Source organism: Cervus canadensis, chromosome 16 (genome assembly GCF_019320065.1).
Source record: "Cervus canadensis isolate Bull #8, Minnesota chromosome 16, ASM1932006v1, whole genome shotgun sequence".
In the NCBI taxonomy this organism is placed as follows: domain Eukaryota; kingdom Metazoa; phylum Chordata; class Mammalia; order Artiodactyla; family Cervidae; genus Cervus; species Cervus canadensis.
Window position 1 is genome coordinate 38,224,063 of NC_057401.1, and position 17,309 is coordinate 38,241,371.

At 40.1% G+C, this 17,309-nt stretch overlaps 1 protein-coding gene across 3 annotated transcripts in view; it reads left to right on the plus strand.

Annotated features, from left to right (window-relative positions):
- ADAMTS12 (ADAM metallopeptidase with thrombospondin type 1 motif 12) overlaps positions 1 to 17,309 on the plus strand; it is a 378,886-nt gene that overhangs the window by 282,608 nt on the left and 78,969 nt on the right. The gene's annotated exons all lie outside the window — the stretch shown is intronic.

Sequence of the window (17,309 nt, forward strand, 5' to 3'; positions counted from 1 at the left end):
CTTAGGAACACAGTGAAGGTTTATTTTTATCCCATTCTGCATCTGACATAGATCAGATGACCCTGCTTAGTCTTGTAGCTGAGACATCTGAAATTGCCCCGCTGGGAGGGGAGGAATTGAAGAGGCAGAATGGCCCTTCATAATGGCCTTGGCCTGGAGTGATGCAGACCACTTCTGCTTAGGTTTTGTTGGTTGGCCTCAGCTGTGTAGGTACAGTCCAGCTGCAGACCGATGCTAGAAGCTGGACAGGAGCACGTGGACGCTTGTAGAACATGGGCTCTCGAGGTCTCTGAAGGCAGGAGTCGGGGCCTGTTCTTGTACTTGGGGCTCTTCACTCATTTGGGGGCTTTAATAGTAGACTCTAACTCTCTTTTCTTCTTTTGGATCCTGTCCAAGTCTGTTCTGGAATTTTCTGCCTCTATTGTTACTACTGCATATATGAGAGCAACTAGCGCTAGTGGTAAAGAACCCACCTGCCAAAGAAGGAAACATAAGAGAAGTGGCTTCGATCCCTGGGTCAGGAAAATCCCCTGGAGGAGGGCAAAGCAACCCACTCCAGTATTTTTGGCTGGAGAATCCCATGGACAGACTAGCGGGCTACGGTCTATCGGGTTGCAAAGAATCGGACACGACTGCAGTGACTTAGCAGGCATGTATGCATTGTTACTACTGCCTATAAAACAAGGACAACTATATGCTGAAATGCCAGAATCAGCAATACAGCAGAGAATCAACGTGATGGAGTGAAGGAGCCAGGAGAACACAGTGTCCGTCTCCCTGGCTTCCTCTCATGTATTTTGTTCCACTTGTCTGCTTGCTCCTTCTACCCCCTGCCCCCTGGGAGATAATCATGGAAAGACATCCAGCGACAGTGAGACAATTTTTGTATTACTGATTTCTTCCTTTCCCTCCTTCAATATAGAAAAGCAAGAGCTAACCTTTAGAATGGAGAAGGAAATGGCAACCTACTCCAGTATTCTTGCCTGGAGAATCCCATGGACAGAGGAGCCTGGTTGGCCACAGTGTTGCAAAGAGTCAGACACTAGTGAGCATACAGCACACAACCTTTAGAGATAACAGGTCATCATGTTCATTTCAAAATGCGTGACATTTTGAAAACCCCAAACCTCTGGAAATCTGTCCAGGTCAAATGTGCACTGGCAGCAGCCTCAGGGGCATCCGTAAGAGCCAGTCCTGCTGTTCCCACCAAGGATCCTGCTCCCACTGCCCAGGAGGGCTGGACACGCTGAGAAGCAAAAGCTACTTAAGCAGAAAATAAGAAAATATTTCCCTGAGGAGCACTTGTGAGGAGCGAGGTCATCGAGACTTCATTGTGGTTAACACATACTTTTTCAATTTTGCATCCCTTTTGTTCTCTTTTCTGTGCAAGGATTGTTGTTGTTTAGTTGCTAAGTTGTGTCCCAGTCTTTTGCAACCCCACAGACTATAGCCTGCTAGGCTTCTCTATCCTGGGGTTTTAAGCTTTAAGTTTGAATCATTTGTCCCAAGACACCATGGAGAGAAACTCAGCCATTTTCCTGCCTTAGCAGAGCCTCCTCAGAGAAGAAGAGAACATCATCCACCCACTACTTCAATTTCAGTATAGGTTGAACCCTTTGCATGACTTGTGTGATATTTCAGAACAGGGGAAATACAATATAAATGGCTGATTGGTGTGAGAATCATAAAGATACATCTGCAGTTAGCAAGGAGATGCAACAGCCTTACCAAATGTGAATTGGGCCTTTGATTTTGATACAGCCTGGTCCTTCAGCTACACCTCGGCCAACTTGGGCAAATGTCACTCTGCTTATTAAACCTTAGCAGAGCAATCATAGTGGCCACATACTCACCTGGATTTCAGCCTCTGCTATCTATTCAAATAGCCCTGTGTTGTCTTCATTCTGGCAGAGAAGAGTGACAGCATATCCACCTTCGTACTCTCAGACATAGAGAATGAAATGCTAATATTTACACAGGACACTCACTGTTAAATATAAAGATTGAAGCATGCCTGAAACACTGAATCATTTCAGGAAAGAAATCTTAAAAATTAGGACAGAAATAAATGCAAAAGAAACTAAAGAGACCATAGCAAAAATCAACAAAGCTAAAAGCTGGTTTTTTGAAAAAATAAACAAAATTGACAAACCATTAGCAAGACTCATTAAGAAACAAAAAGAGAAGAATCAAATTAACATTGAATCATTTGGTGGTGTATTTTTATGTGAAGTTAAAACTTTATATATTATAAAACTAAGTTAAATATGTTAATGCAAAATTTTTTTTAAAGTCAGCACCCTGATGTATATGCACTTTGGTATTTTGCTTCATTGCCCTTCAATATTCTTGTTTCTCATCATAAATGTTTATGTGAAAGAAAGTGAAATTGCTCAGTAGTGTCCAGCTCTTTGCAACCCCGTGAACTGTAGACTGCCAGGCTCCTCCACCCATGGGATTTTCCAGGCAAGAGCACTGGAGTGGGTTGCCATTTCCTTCTCCAGTAGATGTTTATAGTTGTGTGCATGTGGATGGATTTATGTACACAAACACCCATGTTTTCATTTAACATCCTAACATAGGTACCTTTCCATGTATTATTCAGTCTCCAGAGCAATCATTTTTAGGGACCCATTATATTTCACTGGCAAGACAAAGCAAAATTCCCTTAGCCAATTCCTTATTGATCATTACACCCTCTAATGAGCGTCTTGGGGCCCATGTGAAGAATGATCTCATTAAATGTTAATTTGAAAATGTAATTTCCAGGTTCAAAAAGTAAGATATTTATACCAAATATTAAGAAATTTATTATCAAATTGGTTCCCATAGTAAAAGGGTTACAAATGGATAGTAGCAATCATTTTATTTTACTTTATTCATTTTGTTATTGTGTTATTTTAGTTTTACACTTTTTCACTGGATAATATTTCAAATGTCCCAGCAAGAAAAGGAGAATGCAGTAGCAAACTCCTGTATATCAACCACTCAAGTTTATCAGATCTTATTATTATGTCATGTTTATTTCAATCTTCATTTTTAAAGAATAAAAAATTGCACCAATATACTTAAAGAGCACTCCCTAATTCCACTCTCTTTCCTTTCTCCCAGAGTTAACTAGGGTCAATGTTTTGTTTCCATGTGGGAGAAACTAGAGGAATGGCAAAGAGAAAGACGATCTTGGCAGTCATCTGGGGGAGTAATATTAGTGGCTTGAACTAAAAGTAAAGTGGTACACACTGCTATGTTTAAAATGGATAACCAACAAGGCCCTGCTGTATAGCACATGGAACTCTGCTCAATGTTATGTGGCAACCTGGATGGTGTTGGGGGTTTGGAGGAGAAAAGATAAGTGTATATATATGGCTAGGTCCCTTCGTGGTTTACTTGAAACTGTCAAAACATTTTTTGTTAGTCGGCTATACCTCAATAAAGAAGTTTAAAAGTAAGTAAATAAATAAAAGTAAGGTGTTACAGGTAGAAAAATTATACAAATGTGGAGATATTTAGGAGGTGGACTAGCCTGGACTTAGTGGTTGATTCAGTTTATCTGTCGGTAGGGAGTTTTTTGAGCCTGAGGGATGGTTGAAAGGTAACACTCAGTGTTCTCCTTTGCATAGTTGGCTAAATGCAGTTTTACTCACTGAAGCAGGGAGATGTAACAAGAAACAGTTCTAAAGAGGAGTTTATAATTATGTGAATTCAGTTAAAGTGCGTGTGAGATGTCCAAGTGAAAATGTCCAAAGGCAGCAAGTAGCATGCTTATTTTAAAATATATGTCAGATTGCTGTCTTTTTCAGTTTGGACTGCTATTATAAAACACAACAGACTGGGAAGCTTCATTTCTCACAGTTCTGCAGGCTAGAAATTCCAAGGTCAAGGTGCTCACAGATTCAGTTCTCAGTGAGAATCTTCTGACTTGATGGCTATCTTCTCACTGTATCCTTACATGGCAGAGAGAGCAAGCTCTCTCATGCCCATTCTTCTTTACATAAGGGTGTCTGTTCTGTCATGAGGACCTCAGCCTCATGACCCAATTATCTCCCATATGCCCCACCTGCAAATACCATGATGGGGTGGGGGGGCGGGCGGCGGATAGGTCTTCAACATATGAATTTTCATATGGTCAACAAATGTTCATTCCATAGCACTGTCCTATCAAACATATTTTATCCTGAGTAAATTCCTGTTGTAATTATTTTACTGTCTTTCAGTTCAGTTCAGTTGCTCAGTTGTGTCCAACTTTTTGTGACCCCATAAACTGCAGCATGCCAGGCCTCCCTGTCCATCACCAACTCCCAGAGTTTACCCAAACTCATGTCCATTGAGTCAGTGATATCATCCAACCATCTCATTCTCTGTTGTCCCCTTCTCCTCCTGCCCTCAATCTCTCCCAGCATCAGGGTCTTTTCAAATGAGTCAGCTCTTCGCATGAGGTGGCCAAAGTATTGGAGTTTCAGCTTCAACATCAGTTCTTCCAGTGAACACCCAGGATTGATATCCTTTAGGATGGGCTGGTTGGATCTCCTTGAAGTCCAAGGGACTCTCAAAAGTCTTCTCCAACACCACAGTTCAAAAGCATCAATTCTTCTGCGCTCAGCTTTCTTCACAGCCCAACTCTCACATCCATACATGACTACTGGAAAAGCCATAGCCTGGACTAGATGGACCTTTGTTGGCAAAGTAATGTCTCTGCTTATTAACATGATGTCTAGGTTGGTCATAACTTTCCTTCCAAGGAGTAAGTGTCTTTTAATTTCATGGCTGCAATCACCATCTGCAGTGATTTTGGAGCCCCCAAAAATAAAGTCAGCCACTGTTTCCACTGTTTCCACCTCTCTTTGCCGTGAAGTGATAGGACCAGATGCCATGATCTTAGTTTTCTGAATGTTGAGCTTTAAGTCAACTTTCTCACTCTCCTCTTTCACATTCATCAAGAGGCTCTTTAGTTCTTCTTCACTTTCTGCCATAAGGGTGGTGTCATCTGCATATCTGAAGTTATTGCTATTTCTCCCGGCAATCTTGATTCCAGCTTGTGCTTCATCCAGTCCAGCATTTCTCATGATGTGCTCTGCATATAAGTTAAATAAGCAGGGTGACAATATACAGCCTTGACATACTCTTTTTCCTATTTGGAACCAGTCTGTTATTACATGTCCAGTTCTAATTGTTGCTTCTTGACATGCATATAGGTTTCTCAAGAGGCAGATCAGGTGGTCTGGTATTCCCATCTCTTTCAGAATTTTCTGCAGTTTGTTGTGATCCACACAGTCAAAGGCTTTGGCATAGTCGATAAAGCAGAAATAGATGTTTTTCTGGGACTCTCTTGCTTTTTTGATGATATTATATTTCTTTATGGACTTTGGAATTATAATTTATAGGTTTGATTTGAGCATGATTTCCTATTTGTTGTTAAGTCACTAAGTTGTGTCAAATTCTTTGCAACCCCGTGGACTGCAGCATACCAGGCTCCTCTGTCCTCCACTGTCTCCCAGAGCTTGCTCAAACTCATGTTCTTTGAGTCAATGATGCCATCCAATCATCTCATCCTCTGTCACCTCCTTCTCCTCCTGCCCTCAATTTTTCCCAGCATCAGGGTCTTTTCCAATGAGTCAGCTCTTCGCATCAGGTGACCAAAGTATTGGAGCTTCAGCATCAGTCTTTCCAGTGAATATTCAGGGTTGATTTCCTTTAGGATTGTCTAGTTTGATCTTGTAGTCCAAGGTACTTTCAAGAGTCTTCCCCAGCACAACAATTTGAAAGCTTCAACTCTTTGGTGCTCAACCTTCTTTATGGACAAACTCTCCCTTTTGGTGTCTTTTTATTTTTCTCTTTCCTGTCCTTTTTCTCCCTTTTACTCTCAACATGCACCCACTCTTCCTAGTTTTGGCACTTTTTTCCTGACCACCCTGTGGGACTTCATTTCAGGACAGTACTTGTTAAGGTGGTTCAGAATTGCCTCTCCTTGTGACATTGAAAATACATTAGGAATTATCACAGAGACAGCAGGCAGCTTGGTGGAGTGTTTATGTGACAAGCTGAGTCCTTACTTTGCCACCTTCCTAGGCCTGAAGTTCAAGTTAGGATCTAGGAAGTTTGTGGTAAGGGTGGTCTCCTTCCCATCTCAGATGGAGCAGTTAAAGCCCTGAGACTTCACTGGAGCCAAGTACATGGCCACCACCCACAATAGCTTCTGGCAGACCCTTCACTTAAGTCCTGCTCACCCTTTTGCCAGAATTTTTACCTACATTTAAGCATTGTGACATATTGGTTTTCCCTTTTAAATAGTTATAATTGAATACTTTTTATAATTTTGCATATTACTGAACCACCAGTAATTTTACATATTTGTTGTTTTTGTTCAGCGAAGTCATGTCCAACTCTTTGCAACTTCATGGGCTGCAGCGTGCCAGGCTTCCCTGTCCTTCACTATCTCCTGGAGTTTGCTCAAACTCATGTCCATTGAGTCAGTGATACCATCCAACCATCTCATCCTCTGTCACCTCCTAGTTCTCCTGCCTTCAATCTTTCCTAGCATCAGAGTCTTTTCCAGTGAGTTGGCTCTTTGCCTCAGGTGGCCTAAGTATTGGAGTTTCAGTTTCAGCATCAGTCCTTCTAATGAATATTCAGGGTTGATTTCCTTTAGGACTGACTGATTTTATCTCCTTGCCATCCAAAGAACTCTCAAGAGTCTTCGCCAACACCTATGTATTACTCTTGTCTATTTTGAGCAGAGATCTACTAAAATATAAATTCAGTAAGATGTAATCAGTCATTGGCTTCTTATCTGGATGAAAGCTTTTGAAGGAGAACCAAAATGATATGTTCCAAGGGAAAGATAGAGCTCTGCCTCTGCTGGTTCAGTCTTGACCTGCTAAAGAAGGACTGGTGGGATGTTGCCTGTGCCCATCCACCAAAGGCTGTCACACGTCTCTAAATCAAGAGGCTTCCACTTCCCAATCAGGCAACTTGTGTGTACAGTCAACTCCTTCTATATCTGTGTAGAGGCAACTCTATATCTGTTGGCTTTAAGAGAATATTTTGCCTCCACATACATACCCCTTCTCCTTTTTTCAAAGATGAATTTAAACTAATATGCCTCCAGGAACAAGAACAAAATGAGGAATCCAAAAAATATAGTTTGTGAGAAAATGCAATAATTTTTGTTGAAATGAGTGAAGGACAAGAAGCAAGTTATATTGATTATTGTAGATAGAGCATTCTGATTAAATCTGGCAAAAAGGCAGCCTGTGTTTTTTCTGCTTTTATATTATTAACAGTTGAGATAACTAACTTACTTAAAATGAAATTTATGATTTAAAAAAATCCACTAAGATGTTATTTCCTTAGTCTATTTTCAATTTTTATCTTTGTTCGGGAGCAGAAATCCATATGAAAATTTGGCAAGAGAATATTATAAATTTAGTTGACTATCATCAAAGCCAGCCCACTTACTTCCCACAGCCCACTTTTCAAAGAGAACTCCGAGTATAACAACAACAGCATCTCCTGTTTGTGTTCATTCTTCTGTCCTCTCTGCCATATTTGATTTTACTCCTGCTTTATCTGTGGGGCGTGACTTTGGGGTGACTCTGGAAGAATTTAGGATGAGCTGTCCCTTGGGAAAGGTTGGAAGGGAATGGAAGAACAAGCGCTACCATTCATTACAAGAGGCTTGTTGAAGAAAATTTACCCGAGTCACCCATCAAAAGATCAACCATGAAAGTATAACCAATGGATTATCTGTGAAGGAACAGCTGCAGAAATGGCTTGACACAGATGCTGTGTTGAGCTTTAGGAAGCTTCAGGACTCTTTACTAAAAAGAAATATTTTGGCAAAACCTCAAGCTCACTTTTATAAGACTGAAAGAGCCATAGTTTTGCCCCATTCTAACCTCAGTACTGCAGGAAGCTTCTAGTTGTAGTACATTCTAACCAAAATTGCCTTATGTCTCGTAAAACTTACAGCAGTGGCACTATTGTGAGACAGTGAGTCATCACTTCTGAGTGTGACCTTTGCCAGTTGTGTGTCTGTGGTCTCCTCGATGCTGTGTTTTTAGGTGTAGAAGTACAACAGTGACCTGCACCAAAGAGAGAACATGTCCCCCTGCCCCACTCTGGACATCACCTGGCTTGGCTGAATTCTCTCTGCAGTATAATCAATCATTGTCCCTTTGTTTAAGAAACATCATGTTCTGATAGGAAAAGGCAAATACTGACAATTCCAAAGACCATGGGAAGCTCCTGGAGATTGCTAGAACTGTACTAAACTGCCTTAGAAACTAGATCATGTTCATTAGAAATAAATACATATAGAACAGATACCTACATTCACTGAAACTAATCGAGGGTCTATCTAACAGGATTCCTATGAAGGCTCAGAATAATCACATACATCTGGGATATGTCCACATATCCTTGATAAAGGGTGAGAATAATACATTAAGGCATGTATTTTACTCTAATCCTGATAGGTGACCATATAGTGATTGTGCATGCTCAGTCGCTCAGTCCAACTCTTTGTGACCCCATAGACTATATAGCCCACCAGGCTCCCCTGTCCATAGATATTGCAGACAAGAATACTGGAGTGGGTTGCCATTCCCTCCTCCAGGCGATATTCTCTACCCAGGGATCAATCGCCCATCTCCTGCATTGGCAGGCAGATTCTTTACCACTGAGCCACTTGGGAAGCCCATAGTGATGTTTAGAAGACAGAAAATCAGAGTCAGATACTTCCTTGACTTTTTAAAATTGCACTCATCTTGGTGCTATTCCATCTGGCTTGTCCTCTGTTAATTGTCAAGTAGGATTTAAAAAAAAAAAAAGAAAGTGTTAGTCACTCAGTCTGTCCAACTCTTTGTGACCCAGTGGACTGAGCCCACCAGGCTCCTCTGTCCATGGAATTCTCCAGGCAAGAATACTGGAGTGGGTTGCCATGCCCTTCTTCAGAGGAACTTCCTGACCCAGGGATTGAACCCACGTCTCCTGCATTGCGGGCAGATTCTTTACCATCTGAGCCAATAGGGAATCTCTTTATCCTCTGTAACTGTCAAGTTGGATCAACCAAGTCCAGATATTAACCCCCCAAAATATCAAAATATATATGTTTCAATATGTAGGGCTTCATAAAAATAATAGGATTCATTGAGACAGATTTAAATATATGCTACAGAATAAGGACTATATAGTTTATCATATGCATAAATATATAAAATAAACTACTAGTAGCACACAGTAGAGATCTGATAACTTTCCAGTTGCCTTTTACTAATGAACTAGTGAGAACTCTTAGCCTAGAGTAGCTAATCTATTTTTTTTAGTGTTTGCCCTAGAATTAGCAATATATGTTTACAGCTAATCCAAGTCCACTTTCAAATATTAATAGCACTTTACCACTTCATAGGCAGTAAGAATACCTTATAATAACAAAATAATCCTAGTTACTGCCTCTTGTCTGTTGTATCATTTCTGTCATTCATTTTATTTGTTTATGTACCTAAGCCCATATACATATGTATCATACACACATAGGCATCATAATCAAAATAACTGAATACACTGTTGGTATTATTATTAATATTTTTAAAAAACTGTTTTCTGTTAGATCAGCTCAGAATAAAAAAAAAATGCAAGTTTTTATTTAACCTTCATTTATTGCTTCTTTAATGCTTTTCCTTTTTTTAATATGGATTAAAGTTTCTGATTTTTAATGGTTTCCTTCTTTCTTAACATTTCTTTCCCACAGGTCTACTGGCAACAAATTCCTTCCACTTTTGTTTGTCTGAGAAAGTATTTCTGCTTCTCTTTTGAATGGTAATTTCATAGGGTGCCCAATTCTAGGTTGCTGTTTTTTTTTTTTTTTCTCTCAACAATTCTAGTATTTCACTCCACTCTCCTCTTGCTTGTGAGATTTCTGAGAAGTCTTATGCAGTTCTTTGTGCCTCTGTGAGTAAGGTGTTTTTTCCCTCTGACTTGTTTCACAATTTTTTTCTTTGTCTTTGATTTTCTGTAATCTGAACATGATATACCTAGGTGTAGTTTTTTGGCATTTATTCTGATGTGGTATCTTGGGATATCCTGGATCTGTGGTTTGGTATCTGATGTTCAGTTGTTCAGTTACTCAGTCATGTCCGACTCTTTGCAACCCCATGGACTGCAGTACACCAGTCCTCCCTGTCCTTCACCATCTCCCAGAACTTGCTCATGTCCATTGAGTCGGTGATGCCATCCAACAATCTGTCCTCTGTCATGCCCCTTCTCCTCCTGCCTTCAATCCTTCCCAGTATCAGGGTCTTTTCCAGTGAGCTGGCTCTTCATATCAGGTGGCCAAAGTATTGGAGCTTCAGCTTCAGCATCAGTCCTTCCAATGAATACTCAGGATTGATTTCTTTTAGTGTTGACCAATTTGACCTCCTTGCTGTCCAAGGGACTCTCAGGAATCTTCTCCAAGCCACAGTTTAAAAAGCATCAATTCTTCAGCACTCAGCTTTATGATCCAACTCTCACATCCATACATGACTACTGGAAAAACCGTAGCCTTGACTAGATGGCTTTTGTTGGCAAAATAGTGTCTCTGCTTTTTAATATGCTGTCTAGGTTTATCATAGCTTTTCTTCCAAGGAGCAAACATCTTTCAATTTTGTGGCTGCAGCCACCATCTTCAGTGATTTTGGAGCCCAAGAAAATAAAGTCTGTCACTGTTTCCATTGTTTTCCCATCTATTTGCCATGAAGTGATGAGACTGGATGCCATGATCTTAGTTTTTTGAATGTTGAGTTGTAAGCCAGCTTTTTCACTGTCCTCTTTCACCTTCATCAAGAGGGTCTTTAGTTACTCTTTTAACATTAAGTTGGTGAAATTCAGCTTCCCATGATGGTCCACTTATGAGTTTCTGCTTTGGGAAGTTGGGAATCTGTGACTCCCTCTATTCATCTGTCCACGTCTCAAGTCTTAGAGATAGCAGTTTGACCTATACCCTTTCCTCTCACATGCCCAAGAAGAATAGTTGGTTTTTCAGTCTGTCCAGATTTTTACTTGTCATTACAACAGAGTGGCAACTTCCAAGTTCCCTACATATGGAACTTTTAACCAGAATCCTTTCCAAGGAGGCTAATCTAATGTTCTCATATTCTACTGGTCATCTTCGTCGCATTCCATCCCTTTTTTATCACATGCGGCCAGCAGAGATTAGTCCCTCCCCTGTTTCCAGGACCTTAGTTTGGTTCCCTAATAATGCACTTTCTGGGAATCTCTTAGTTGGCTTCTCTGAAGGCTGGCTTTGCTCAGTGTTCCCTGAAATTGCTGGCTGACTGCTTTTCTTGTTAACCTGTGAGTTTTGTGAGATGTTTCTAGCCTCTGCCTCTTTTTTAAGCTTGTGCTTTGCCTGATGTGTACATAGCAGGTGTAGAAGAGGAATTATAAGCAGGAAAGAGTACTTCTTGATCCTAAGTTTTGAAAATGGATCCTACCTCATTCCATTAAGCATTCTTCAAGCACCAGCAATGCTCCTATTTGAGCATATCTTATGTACTTACTTATTTCTTTAAAAATTTCTTTCTGATCATGACAGTCAGTATATGTAATCAGTTCATTGGGATTTCAGGGAAGAAGAAATTATTGGCCTTAAGTCTTAACCAGTGTTGTGACAAGTGTGGGTTTCAGCAATGGACAATAATAAAATCAAACCTCATTAGTTGATATCCAATTAATATTTGTACTTACTGAAGTCAGTTTCAATGTCCTTTTGAGCTAGAGAAATAATCGTATAAATCAGGGTTCTGTTGTTTGCAGTAAGAAGCTCACATTATTGGACTATGAGGACGGGATGAGTTAGATTTGCTCTATTCCCTGGTATCAGAGTGTGAAGCCAACCCTGACCTCACAACATTCAGGAAACAGAGCTGTGCAGGCAAATAATGCCCCATGATTAGTGAGTGGGTTACAAAGAGGCTTCACATTCAGGCTAAAATCTTTTCTCAGGGACCTAACATGCATTAAGCACTGTGCCAGGACTTAGGGGACATCATCTTAGATACATCATGTATATATCAGAGTGTATGCGTCATTTATATCCTCACAGCAACCTTATACAATACTCTCATGAACACGAGGATGAGGAAAATGAGGTTGGAGGAGGTTAGAAAGACTGCCCAAGATCATTTGATACATGTTAAAAGCAGGATTCAAAACCATTTCTAATGCCAGTGGTGGTGGTATTAAGGTCGACATTGTAGTGGTTGTTGAAGACACACATGCACATCAATGTATTTGAGCTCTTGCAGTGATGGGATTCAAGTTCTTCTTGACTGAACCTTCATTATGAAGGATAGGTCTGAATTCACTGATAAAGAAACTCAGAGATAAAGGGAGTCAAGGAGCCAGAAAATACAAAATACATGTTTATTGGGAACTGAAATTGAAAGTTTATAGATTTAGATGGACTTGCCAACAAGACATATGGTTATATAATTCCTATTCTTCCTATGAAGTTAAATGTTGTTTCTGTTTATTTAAGAGAATTCTGGCAGTGTTTATTTTTATCTCACATTATTAGACTCCAGGTTATATCCAGTTTTAGGAGAATTATCAATTATGTCCTGGTGTAAAATTTAACTTGTACTGCTTAACTTGTCCTCAAATGGTTATTTTTTAAAAAGATCTTGTTCTTTTTCAGTATTTTAAAGACTGGGTACACAGTACTTTGAATCTTTTTCAGATGCTGTGATTAAATATTCAGTGCTTGAGTATCTTTGATCTTAAGTTAAAATAATAGGAAATCTTACATTTTCTGCCACAGATCATTACCATAAGCTAAGTCTTCAGTTTATCTCCTCCTAAATTAAATTTTTAAGTCAGAAAATTCTTGTATGAGCTAAATTAACCATATAACAGTCTCTCTTTATTTTACAATCTCAATATTGAATTGAGAATATGATGAACTGCATTGTTCTGTTTAATTTTGTTTTGGTTTTGGACATAAGAAACTTGTTCTTTATATCAAGGGATAATCTTCACTCAAGATGATCAGGTTCAAGTGTATATGAAGATAATTTTTTAAAAGTAAAAGTTCTTAATTAATCTCTCAGTGTGTGTTAGTCACTCAGTCGTGTCCGACTCTATGCAACCCCATGGACTGTAGCACACCAGGCTTCTCTGTCCATGGAATTCTCCAGCAAGAAAACGGGAGTGCGTTGCCATGCCCTTCTCTAGGGGATCTTCCTGACCCAGGGATCAAACCAGGTCTCTTACATCGCAGGTCAGCTGTTTACCTTCTGAGCCTCAAGAAAGCCCCAACCTCTCACTACCAGTGTCTAATCAAGTTTGCTATATGTTTACAGCTTCATGGTGACATTCTCATTGCTATATGTGGAGACAGTGACTCAGATTCCTCTACAAAACTTTGGGTTTGATTCTCATCTATTTAGAATGTGATTGATTTCCACTTACTGCCCTTTTCAAGTAAATACTTATAGATAATCAGTTAACTTCATTCTGAGCCAACATTTGATTGGCACCTTAATCACTTAAAATTTCTTTGTGGGCTGTGTTCAGTGTGTATGTTAAAGGGTCAAAAGGCAAGCCAGATTTAAAAGCCAACATCATTTTTCTTTTTTGAATTACAGGAAAAGGTCAGGGTCACATAGATTCGACCTAATCTGTTACACTTTCTGCATTTGCAATGTTATATCCTGATTACTACTCTTAAAATGATGACTGATTCTGACCCCCTCCACAAAGAAGTATTACAATATCCTATGTCAGAGAAAGATTCTGTTATGTCAGCAGTTGGTTTACAGAGTTGATTAATGACTATGCCACTCATAATTAATGGTTTGAGCTTTTTATTACAATGAAGATGTTATCAGTTAAGGTGCCCTGCACACCCAAACAGAATACCTTGACTACTTTCAAAGGTGTGCATAGGGCTTAGGGAAGCCAAGAAAGGTGATTCATTACCTCTGTCCATCCATTAATAGTAGAGGATGGAGGGAACAAAGCTACCATCCTAGGTCTAAAGAAGTAAAAGAAGGAGCAATTATCCAAAGAAACAGTGTCTCCATTCCCCAAATCTAATTGGAAGCCACAGCAATCCATAGCATCAGCTTCCGCAGAATGGATCTAGAGTGAAAACAAACAAACAAACAAAAAAATGGAATGAAAACAGAAAACACAGGAGAGGGTGAAATGAAAAGTCAATAAAATCAGTAGTGGTGAGTTTCCTAGCAAGCCAACCTCAGTGGTAGCTCTGGGTCTTGACTCAAAAAAAGAAGGAAGCTAGCATTTATTGAGTACTATTCTGGTTACTATTGCTATATAACATGGCAACCTAAATTTAGTGTACTAAAACAACCATTTTACTGTGCTCTGTAGGTAAGATTGGGCTTCTTATCTATAAAACTGGACTGGTAAAGAACCTATCTACCAATGCAAGAGATGTAAGAGACTCAGGTTCAGTCCCTGGGTTAGGAAGATCCCCCTGGAGAAGGGCATGGCAACCCACTCCAGTATTCTTGCCTAGAGAATCCCATGGACAGAGGAGCCTGGGGGACTACAGTACATGTGGTCACAAAGAGTCAGAGACGATTGAGGCGACTTAGCATGCATGCACGTAGGTAAGATTCTGTAGGTCAGAAATTTAGACAGGATACAGTGGGGATGGCATGCCTTAGCTCCACAGTGTTTGACACCTCAGCTAGGAAGACCTGGATGGCAAAGAATGATTCAAATGCCTGAGGGCTGGAATCATCTGGAGGCTTCTTAACTCATATGATTGACATGTGGGCTGGATAACTCACTGGGAATTGTCAACTGGAGTACCTAAACCTGGTCTTTCCAAGGACGGGGGCTTCTTACTCCATGGCAGGTGGAGGGTCTTGAGAGTGACAGATTCTAAAGAATTGGACGGGAGCCACATGGTCTTTTATGACCTCACCTCTGAACTCACATAGCTTCATTTCTTCATTCAGTCTCAAGTCAGGATAACTAGAGAAGAACATGCCAAAAGAGAGGTTATTGTTGCAGCCATCTTTGGAAAATACACCTTGTCACCAAGGCAATATGAACTAGCAATGTTGAGACATTCTGATGGCAGGTGAAACAAACTTTTCCAAATTAATGGTAAAATTATATTAACCAGAATTCACTTATTAGTCAATGTTTTCCATGATTAAACTTTATCTTCTCTTCATGGATTATAAATTTTAAAAGTAGAAGACACTCCCAGAAATAAACTAGCTCAGCATCACACTCTTAAACAGTCTGAATGTCATTATTCTCATTTTGCTGCAGTTAAACTAGTGATGAGTAGAAGGAAAAGTAGAGAATAGAACCTAGGACTCTTGGATTTTATTTGTCTTATTTATTTAACTAGAATTTGATAAGGGATGAAATTATAGATTACATTTTACCAAATGAACAGAGAAGCACCTGAATAGAGTCAGAAGCACCTGGCCAGGTATTGTGTTCCTATAACCTGGGAGAAATCAGTCTGCTGGGTCGGGGTCCCTCATTGGAAGGTTTGGGCTTAGCTTTGTATCTATGAAGTGAGAACTCAAGAGCTAGAGGAATAGAAGATTAGTTGTCTGTGGTGTTGAAGAAGACTCTTGAGAGTCCCTTGGACTGCACGATCAAACCAGTCAATCCTGAAGGAAATCAATCCTGAATATTTTTTGGAAGGACTGATGCTGAAGTTGAAGCTCCAATCCTTTGGCCACCTGATGCAAAGAGCTGGCATATTAGAAAAGACCCTGATGCTGGGAAAGATTAAAGGCAGGAGGAGAAGGGGATGACAGAGGATGGTTGGATGGTATCAGCAACTTAATAGACATGAGTTTGAGCAAGCTCCAGGAGATGATGAAGGACAGGGAAGCCTGGCGTGCTGCAGTCCATGGGGTCACAAAGAGTCAGACATGACTGAGCAACTGAACAGCGTCAACAATGAACATTAATTCCAACAGAGAAACTCTGACTCGTGGTTTATTTTCCCCCATGCACTCAGCAGTATCTGCCTGGCCCATTCATCCACTCATCTGGCTGCTGGTCCAGCAGATTGACTCATGAAATGTTATTAACTTTCTGGTGGGGGCAGTTTGTAATGTCTGTGCCCTCCTACTACTTCTGGGGTGAGAAGTACTGACTTATGTTTCCTCTTAATGCACAGAAACATGCCTTTTGTGGGGGGATGTTTCCAACCTGTGAAGAGTCATCTGACAGTTGCCTTTTATGTTTTGAGATCAAGAATTTGCCAAACTATCCAAAGTTTTACTGAAACTTTTAAGATCTAAGCTTTTTCTTTTTTTTCTCTTCTATAATGGCAGATGTCACGTCAGTTTTTCTGGATTCAGTCATTGCAATCTCCACTCCACTCATATTATATAAGACTTCTCTACAAGTGTGTCTGTCTTTCCAGACAATGACTCAGTCATTATGCCATGAAAGTTTCTTTTATAGTGTTGCTTCAAGCTGTTGGTAGTACTTTGTTTATATGACCAAAAAAAGAGGACATAGTCTATCATTTGAGAAAGCCTGAGTGGTGGAAAGGTTACCTGTCTCTTTAAATAGAACTAAACAGTGTTGATTTAACAATAAAATCAGGAACTAAACAATAAAAGAGGAACTAAAGAGCCTCGTGATAAATGTGAAAGAGGAGAGTGAAAAAGCTGGCTTAAAACTCAACATTCAGAAAGCTAGGATCTAGTCCCATCACTTCATGGCAAATAGATGGGGAAACAATGGAAACAGTGACAGATTTATTTCCTTTAGCTCCAAAATCACTGCAGATGGTGACTGCAGCCATGAAATTAAAAGATGCTTGCTCCTTGGAAGAAAAGCTATGACAAACCTAGACAGTGTATTAAAAAGCAGAGACATCACTTTGCTGACAAATGTCCATCTAATCAAAGCTGTGGTTTCTCCAATAGTTATATACAGATGTGAGAGTTAGACCATAAAGAAAGCTGAGTGCTGAAAAATTGGTGCTTTTTTAACTGTGGTGTTGGAGAAGACTCTTGAGAGTCCCTTGGACTGCAAGGAGATCAAACCAGTTCATCCTAAAGGAAATCAGTCCTAAATATTCATTGGAAGGGCTGATGCTGAAGCTGAAACTCCAGTCCTTTGGCCACCTGATTTGAAAAACTGGCTCCTTAGAAAAGACCCTGATGCTGGGAAAGATTGAAGGCAGGAGGAGAAGGGGACAACAGAGGTTGAGATGATTGGATGGCATCAGCGACTTGATGGACATGAGTTTGAGCAAACTCCAGGAGTTGGTGATGGACACGGAAGCCTGGCATGCTGCAGACCATGGTGTT